The sequence below is a fragment of the Aegilops tauschii genome, chromosome 1, assembly GCF_002575655.3.
Source record: "Aegilops tauschii subsp. strangulata cultivar AL8/78 chromosome 1, Aet v6.0, whole genome shotgun sequence".
Taxonomy (NCBI): Eukaryota; Viridiplantae; Streptophyta; class Magnoliopsida; order Poales; family Poaceae; genus Aegilops; species Aegilops tauschii.
Genome location: NC_053035.3, coordinates 359,455,719 through 359,465,153, shown reverse-complemented (window position 1 = coordinate 359,465,153; position 9,435 = coordinate 359,455,719). Strand labels below are relative to the sequence as shown.

Below are 9,435 nucleotides of genomic sequence, written 5' to 3'. Positions count from 1 at the left end.
GTACATAGGGTTAGGGTTTGCATCAGCAGTACTACTAGCACTTTGCTTGCTTGCTTGTGTACTTTATATGAGGCACTAGGTAGATTTCTTGATGTACATTACTACCTACTGCTTGATGTAGTGAAGATATTAAGGGATGCTTCATATCTTTCCTGCGTACATGCATGCTTGTTTAGTGCACTTACATGTTTGCTTAATTAATTTAACTACATCACTATATTGTTGATCCAGCAAGTTTGCATCACATGTATTACTACTGATGCATTGCTACACATGTATGTGCATGCTGGTCCAAGTGCTTTCCTTTATTGATACAAGTGCATCATTCTAATTTATCCTGTTGTATCTGATTGTTGTTTATTTTATTTTGCAAGCTATTATAGAAACATTCCAACCACCTCAAGATCAACCATGGCAAGGATGACAAGGTCAAACATGAGGTCGGCCGTTGGTATGCAACTTGCTCCTTGTGGTTATACTATCAGTTTTATAAAAAGATGTGTCTTAATATGCTAAGTGAAATGTATTCCTGTAATTTGAATAAGCTGGCTTAATTGTGCCTGTGTGCTGTTAGTCTTCCTTACCCGAATAACTAGGATTAAATGATAATAAAATCTCATAAGATATGTTTGATTGCCTGTCCATGCATTCCAACCATTCACCTAATAGTTATATTTCCTTTATCATGCAAAGAAGAGCCTCTCACCGAGTACGAGAAGGTTAGGGCTAGAAATATGGTGAGGAACAATCAGATATTCTGGTCCCTTGGCATCGGTGCAATAGCGTCAATGATTAGGAAAATGAATGATGCACAAGAAGGTAGAACTAATGAGGTTCAAGAAGGTGGTGGAGTTATCAATGATGACCCAGAGTACAATCCTAAGGAGGATGAAGTTATTGACGGAGAGGAAGTGGATGATGTTGTAGTGCAGAAGACTGTTAAGGTGCAAACTTTGTCTTGCTTGGAGGGTTGGGAGTACTTGTATGCTTTGTGTTTCCTTGTGTTCACATATTTGTCTTGTGATCTAATGCTTTTTCCATGCTATTTATACGAGGTACTGAAGGAATCTAGGAGGAAGAGACTTGGTGTTAAGAAGACAGTCAACAAGAAGACAGTCAGCAAGAAGAGGAAGAGCTCAGAAACACTTGATGCAATGCTTCCAGGAAGGGTGATGCCCCCACCTCCAGGACAAACAAAGAGGATCCTGGAACCTGATAAACCTGCCCCTAATAGAGTCACAAGGCAGAAAGCAAAGATGGCGGCTGCGATGAACCATCGGGAAAGTCTGCTGCGCATGGACTCTAAGAGCTCGGTGCAAATGGGTGATGAGTCTCCGCCCATGGATGAAGAAACCACTCATGGATGAAAGATGCACTGTCTGCCTAGATGAATGAGGAACTATCTGCATAGATGAAGCAGGCGCTGTCCACACAGACCTCAGCTCTATTGCACCTTCTATGGACAAGAATGTTGGCATTAGTGGAGAAGAACAGCAGCTTGTGCTTCAATCAGGAAAGTTCACCTTTGCAATGCTCTCTTTTACTAGTGCATTTTCCAAATAGAAGCGATCATGTATGCTTACCTGTTTGGCAGAACCACTCCTGCATTTGTCGATTTCTCTTCTAATTTATGAGTTCTTTCATTTTCATATGTAATGACTACCAAGCCTAGAAATAGAAAGGGCAAAGGGCTAGAGCGGATCACCAAGTCGCTTGGTACCAAGGTACCTACCCAAATTGCCGAAGGGATGAATCGTCTAGAGAAGCCTTTGCAGGCTGCAAAGCTTGCTTCTGAGTGTGGACTCATTTCAAGAAGCCATTTGCCGGTTCTTCCTCACTTCAAGGAATACAAAAAAACACAATCTATTGGAGAACTACATTGGAAAAGTTGTTGTAAGCTACTTGTTTTTTAGCTAATGTGTTATCTATTTTTTATTACACCTACGCATGATCACTAATCTTGTTCCTACCTTGTTTGCTGTCTTGGTAAGCACATTTTGAGATGAACATGGACTCGGAGACCATTAAGACCGCGTGCAAAGATATTCTGCATAAAAGTTCAAAGAACAGACGCCATCAGATCGAAGAAATATTTTGATACCATAGCAGCAAACAAAGTCAGCATCAAGTCTCCAGTGCCAGATATGACGGACAGTGAATGGAAAGCTTTGGTGGAGATGTGGTCTACCCCAAGACACAAGGTTTGTATCTGCTGTTGTGGCATCTGTCTACATGTAGCTGCTGGTTTATGTTCTGCACATGATATGCTAGTGCTAGATCATGCTGACAATATGCTTTTTTGTAGGAAACCTGTGTGTCGAACAAGATGAATCAAGAAAAAGTCATGTACCAACAAAGAACTAGTTCCAGGCACTACACAACAAACATTTTTGCCACTGTGAGAACTTTTGTCTAGAGACCTTACCGTTGATCCTTGTTGAATAACATTTCTGATTCTTACTGAATAACATTTTGATTTTTGTTGAAAAACATTTCAGAAGAAGAGCATAAGGGTGAGGAGCTGTCTGCGATTGACTTGTTCAAGGCCACCCACAACAGCAAGAAGCACGGGTTTTCAGAGTCAGTTAAGATTGCTCTGGTAAGTCACTCCATGCTTTGTCCAGCCAGTCCAGAGCCTGAGGTTTTACGATTTGCTGATATTGTTGTATGTTCCATGCTTTGATGCTATTTGCTAGAGCCTAAGATAGGTTTGATATCTCAACAAAGATATCAGAATTTGTTGTATAGTTCTCAACAAAGATATCAGAATTTGTTGTAGCTATTTGTTGCATTTTTTATGATATGATGAAAATTGATCTGAATGTCGTTGCCTTTGATGATCGGCTCACTCGGGTAGCCATCTTGTATAGAACCACCATTCTAGGATTAATGAAGCCATCATATTCTTCCATAAGCACTCACTCGGGTCCCATGATCATCGCCTTGTTCCAATTGCATGTCTCCAGATCACATAAGTTTGTACACTAGCTATAATGAATCTGTTATTGATAATACCTATGTGCAGATTCAAATAATGCTTTCAGGTTACTAGTCATCATCTTCTTCTGTTTGAGTTTGAGTAAAATATCTACGTATAGATTTTGTGTGCTGGTTTGGTTACTTCAAATAGTTCATTTCGTGTGATGTTTTGGTGGCATTCTTGTTTGGTTTCTCTTGCTTGGTTTGGTTTGCAAAATGTGAAATGGATCTGCCACTAATGTCTATCATTTTCCTCCATATGCTATCTTGAGATGGAAAAAAGGAAGGACACGCCGGTACCAAAAGGTGAAGAGCCAAAGTCTGCTGCTGAAATTGTTGACGAAGTGCTCAAGACCGAAGTCAAGCAAAGCACATTCCTGAGGAATGTTGGGCTCCAGTCATCTAGGAACAACTCCAGCAAAGCAATTGCTGTTGTAGCTGCTCATGTGATCTTGAGTAGAAGCTGGAGAGGTCGGAGCTTCAAGCTGAAGTGATGCAAGAAGAATTGGCGGCAATCAAGATGAAGGCGGAAGAAGCTGAAGCTGCACGCGAGAAGGAATTTGAGCTACTACGCAAGAAGTCTCGAGAAGTGGTTGAGAAGTTAGCCCACTTGATTGCTCTCTTTGGAGCTAAAGCATTATAGAAGCTCTATGTGATGGCTCATTTTGGTTTCTCTTGCTCTCTTTGAACCTGTGAAGTTGAACCTGTCGTAGAACCTGTCGTGAATCTGTCGTAGAACCTAATATGGCTCATTTTGGTGATGTTGAACCTGTGAAACTGTGAAGTTATGCAGTTTGTGAACCTGTGAAGTTATGCATTTTGTGAAGCGGTGCACCTGTGAAGTTATGCATTTTGTGAAGCTGTGAACCTGTGAATTATTTGAGTTTTGTGTGGACCATTTTGTGCCGCCATCATCATCGTCGTTGATGTCGTCGTCCTCCTCCTCCTCCATGTTCGACCATTCCTCCTCCTTCTCATCATCGTCCTCTTCTTCGTCCTCCGACGGCTCCTCGTCCGTCTGGTTGTCTTCTGGCGACTCCGGAGGCGGCGTCCCTTCCATAAACCGGATACAATCGAGGTATGGGCTCGACGCCGGACTCATGGAAGATGAGCGGGATGATTCCGATGTTGACCTATCATCGGGCGTCAGACTGCTGGCCGAACTGTCATCCTCGTTGTCGCTCGACATGGCTGCAGAGTGTGTGCCAGTGTGTAGCGCGGCCTGCCGGGGACGATGAAGATGGTGGACATTTAAGCAGGGTATGCAGAGAAGAGGAACTCCCAATTGAAGCGGGGGGTTTTTTGCACGGGGGGGGGGGGGGGGGGGGGGGGGGTTGATGCGGGGGTTGAGGTATTATCTAACCGCTGATGTAATCAACCGCAATTATTTGTACCCAGTCGCTCCAAATTCCCAGGGTTGCGCAAGACTCATATTGGCTATTTGGCTGGTTTCCTTATTCATGACAAAAACAAGGAACGAGTTTTGGGATTATGCACCGGTACTGGTACGAACGGAGTAGGACAGTTGGCAAGCAATACATTGAGCTCTTCTTATTGATAAAGCCAGTAATAATCAAACTAGAAAGGAAAAGAAAATATCTGCACGAATCTTCGCGTAACATCAATGGCATAGGACCTAGATGTGCATTACTTAGAGCACATCTAGATGTGCTTTAGCAATACTGTCAAACAAAACCCCTAATCATCATTGCAAACAGTGCATAGAACATGGCTAATGTGACAACCACAACTACACATGCTAGTTCCTTCTTGTATCTTGCTTTCGTCTGTTGCATGTGATTGATTCTTTCTTGCTTCATCGTACTAATTGTACATTCCAGATCAGCCAGTTTCTTCTTCAACTTCACGTTATCTTCTGCGAGCTTGGTGATAACACTCCGAGCCCTGCCATGCCATTCTTCATCCAGCCAGTTAACAAAGGCACAAGCCTCATATCCCTGCCAATGTTAAATAGTATTCAGGATGAGCGGTGGCATTAACTGAAGTAATTAGCACTACCCTCTAAGGGGCAACTGAGAAACCTCCTACCAATGTCGAATCCCTCCGTGCATACACCTCGAGCAGGAGTGTGCCCGTGCACACAACTCAGCTTTTGGTACTTCTCGGTGGCGCAAAACTTGGAGTCGAACTCGTGTTGCGGGAGTCTGGAGTCATGATCCGGATCCGGCGGTAGATCGCTTTCCTGGCGGGAGGGGGTCATTCAGGACGGATTCAGCAAGGAGCTATACTTTGGACATGCTAAAAAAGATCGGGATAGATTGGAACCTGACAGGACGATTCAGATCCGTAGTACACCTGCCTTCTGATGAACTTAGGCAAGTGCTCGGCGGCGATCGCCGTTGTGGCAGCGATACGAGCAGGAGCAGCCGCACCGAAACCATCAGCACCACTCGTTCGCATTCCCCCAATGTCAGCGCCACATGAGGGAATTTGGAGGCTATGTAGGGATTTGCGGGAAATGGGGAAATTGTGGAGATAAGCTAACGGTCGGGAACTACTTATGGCACTATATCTTGTATATGGCACACTGTTTATACATGTTGTTTGTGTTAGGTATTACAACGTCACACACGATTTCCACACCAAACCATGTGAGAAGACAACATAGGTTAGACACGGTTGCCATTACATAACCGTGTGTGATGTACTACCCTGTCCATATAATTAAGTTACGGTGAGATACCGTGTAAACAGCGTGGCTAATTAATTAAGGTATTCTTTTTGTGAGTGGCTTAATTAAGGTATTCAATTCCTAAGGATAGTGTTGTACTAGTACTGTGCGTGTAAATTGACTGGCCATTCATTTTTGTCATTGCACGTCGGATAACAACATGGAGCGCCCTCAGTAATTATGAAAAAAAAACTTGTGATTTATGCACGCATCTTTGGGCAGCAGTTAATCCGTGTATTAATGTTGTTGTTTTGTTTTTAATTACCATTCGTGTGCTGCAGATGGAACGATCTCGATGGATGAAGAATTTGAAACCGTGGATTTTATCAGTGGCGTGACAGAGTTCATGAATTTTGGTGAAAGTACAAAGAGGAGAATTGGTGATGCGGATTCCATCCTGTGTCCATGTACTGATTGTGCCAATACAGAGTCACATGAAGTTGCTGATGTCCAGATGCACTTAGTCTCTAGGGGATTCATGCATGGATATACACGTTGGACCAGACAAGGTGAAGAGGAGGTCATGAATGAAGATACCCAGGGCAGCGAGATGCCAAACCCCGATCAGTGTCACATGGATGTTGAATCTAACATGGGGCAGAGGCGTCAAGCTACCAATGGAACACCGGAAAGCCGAAATGCCCACTTTAAAACCAAGACGTCAACACAGATGACGACGATCTTGATATGCCAGATTTTGCTGCTATGATTGCAGATTTCGAGGGCCCAAAAAAGGGTATGATTGGGTACAAGGATCTGCCAACCATTGATGCGGACTCCAAGAAAGAATTCTATCCATGTTGCAAAAAGAAATATTCCAGGTTGAGTGCCACCCTAGCGCTTCTCAGATTTAAAACAGCAAACGGTCTATCAAACAAGGGCTTCACAGATATGTTAGGTCTTCTCAAGGAAATTCTTCCGGAAGATAATCTGCTCCCCAGAAGCACAAATGAAGCGAAGAAAATTGTTTGCCCATTGGAACTTGAAGTACAGAAGATACACGATTGTGTGAATGATTTTATATTGCACCGTGGTGAGTACAAAGATTTGCGTGCATGTCCCACATGCAAGCATGCACGATACAAGCGCAGGAGAGCAAAGGACAAGTACAAATTGGATGATGAGATCAAGATAGGAATCCCGTTCAAGGTTGTTTGGTACTTGCCTTTAATTCCAAGGTTGAGGCGTTTGTTTGCAAACCCTAGAGAGGCAAAGAGGTTGTGGTGGCATCATGATGAGCGAATTGCAGATAGGTTTATGAGGCACCCGAAATATGGGGCTTAGTGGGAATTAATCGACAACAAGTTTGAAAATTTTGCCAAGGATCCTAGAAGTATAAGGCTCGGGGAGTATACTGACAGGATGAATCCTTTTGGCGATATGAGCACCAATCACAGCACATGGCCGGTGCTTCTGTGCATATATAACCTAGCTCCTTGGTTGTGTATGAAGAAAAAATACATTATGATGTCAATGATTATCCAAGGCCCGAAGCAACCAGGAAATGACATCGACATTTACTTTTAGCTACTGGTAGAAGAACTGCTGACAGTGTGGATAGATGCGCCTGCTGTAAAATGTTATGATGCTTACAGAAAGGAGATTTTCGATCTACATGTGATGCTGGTGCACACCATTCAAGATATGCCGGCATTAGGCAACACATCGGGGAAGATAACAAAGGGAGATGTAGGGTGTGTCACATGCATGGATAGGACAGCTAGCAGAAGACTTCCCAACTCGCACAAAACAGTGTATTTGTGCCATCGTAGGTTCTTACGGAAAACTCACCCATACCGAAAGATGAAAGTTGAATTTGATGGTACGGCAGAGGCAGGTGCGGGCCCAAGACCCTATGACGGGGAGGTGGTCCACAACATGGCTACAAAAATTAATGTTGTGCTTGGCAAGAACCACCCTTTGACGGTGAAACAAACACCCAAGGGTCAAGTTTTTAAGAAGAAATCGGTGTTCTGGAAATTACCTTACTGGGAGATTCTACGTGTACGTCACTGCATCGATGTCATGCATGTAGAGAAGAACGTATGTGAAAGCATCCTTGGTACTCTGCTCAAGATTAAAGGTAAAAGAAAGGATGGTGACAATTCACGGCTCGATGTGCTTGCTGATCAATCAAAATGCAAGAGTGAAGCAGAAGATGATGACAAATTCATCAAAGCTCGCCAGAGTTACAATTTCAATACAAAAGAAGCAACACAGTTCTTCACCTATCTGTTGTCAGTGAAGACACCCTCTTCCTACTGCGCAAACATCAGAAGTCTCGTGGATGTGAGCTCAGGTAAAATGAAGTTGGGACACGCACGTAATGTTGACACAAATCCTCCCGGTGGCCATCAGGAATCTGATGGACAAAGATATAAGAAACACACTCATTGTCCTCTGTGATTTCTTCAACCAACTATGGCAGAAAGTTGTAGATCCTGAAGAGTTGGATCACATGCAAGATGATATTGCAAGAATATTGTCCAACCTAGAGATGTTTTTTCCACCGTCATTCTTTGATGTCATGGTCCATCTCACTGTGCACCTTGTCAACGAGATAAAGTATTGTGGTCATGTGTTTCTTCGCAACATGTATCCCTTCGAGTTGTTCATGGGAATACTGAAGCGCTTTTGTCGGAACTGAAACCATCCAGAGGCAAGCATCCTACAAGGTTATACCGCGGAGGAGGTGGTTGAGTTTTGCATCGAATACATGAAACAAAGACCTATAGGTTTGCCCCTCTCTCGCCACGAGGGAAGGCTAAAAGGTAAGCCGGTCCTTGCTGGCACGCAAATGGCGGCACCCGAAGAATTGCCAGAGAAAGCCCATTTAACGATACTGCTTAACAGCCCAGTTCTCAGTGCTTATGCCGAAGAACACTTGGCGAAGATACGCCAAAGCTTCTTACCAATGGTGCCTTCATCAGATGTGGAGATGAAGGAGCACACTAAGAACTACGTCGAATGGCTGAAGAATCGTTTGGCACAAGGATCCATCGATGACATTGCTACGTGGTTGGCACAAAAGCCATCACCTACGGTGTTGACGTACCAAGCATATGACATAAATGGATACACGTTCTACACTGAGGAACATGATCAGAAGACCTCGTATCAGAATAGCTCTGTTCGAATAGAATGCATGACTGTAAATGAAGCTGATAAAAGGGTATACTATGGAACCATCAAAGAGAGTTGGGAGCTTGACTATGTGAAAGTTAAGGTGGCATTATTCAGGTGCGCATGGATCCCTCTTGGTCGGGTAAGGATTGATGAGTACATGAAGACATGTGTTAACAGGACAACGATGGCATATCACGCGGACTCATTCATTCTTGCCAGCGATGCTACCCAGATTTTCATTGTGGAAGACCCCTTGCATAAGAACTGCCATTTAGCGATGCATGGGAAGAGAAGGGTACTGGGTGTCGACGATGTTGCCGATGAGGACGAGTACGATGAATTTGATGAGTTGCCAGCCAAGGGATCACGCACCCGTGTAACAGAGCAGCCTAAAATCATCAAAAACCCCAAGTTCATTCGGGGTCAACGTAATGATCCCAGTTCCCCCATGTACATGGGAATTAAGCCGTAAGACTAGTCTTTATGCCTACCCGCAACTTAATTCGTTCAATTTAGAACTGTCGCGTGTACTGAATTTGTGAGTTATGCCCGGTTTTCTGTTGATGTAAGAATGATTTATAGTCTGAAGTGCCGCATCTCCTTTTGGAAACTATGATCCTTCTTGTGAGATGCTCCGG

At 43.7% G+C, this 9,435-nt stretch overlaps 1 pseudogene; it reads left to right on the top strand.

Moving 5' to 3' along the window:
* The first annotated feature begins 539 nt into the window (after positions 1 to 539).
* On the top strand, positions 540 to 3,622 carry LOC141032394 (uncharacterized; annotated as a pseudogene).
* The last annotated feature ends 5,813 nt before the right edge of the window (positions 3,623 to 9,435 follow it).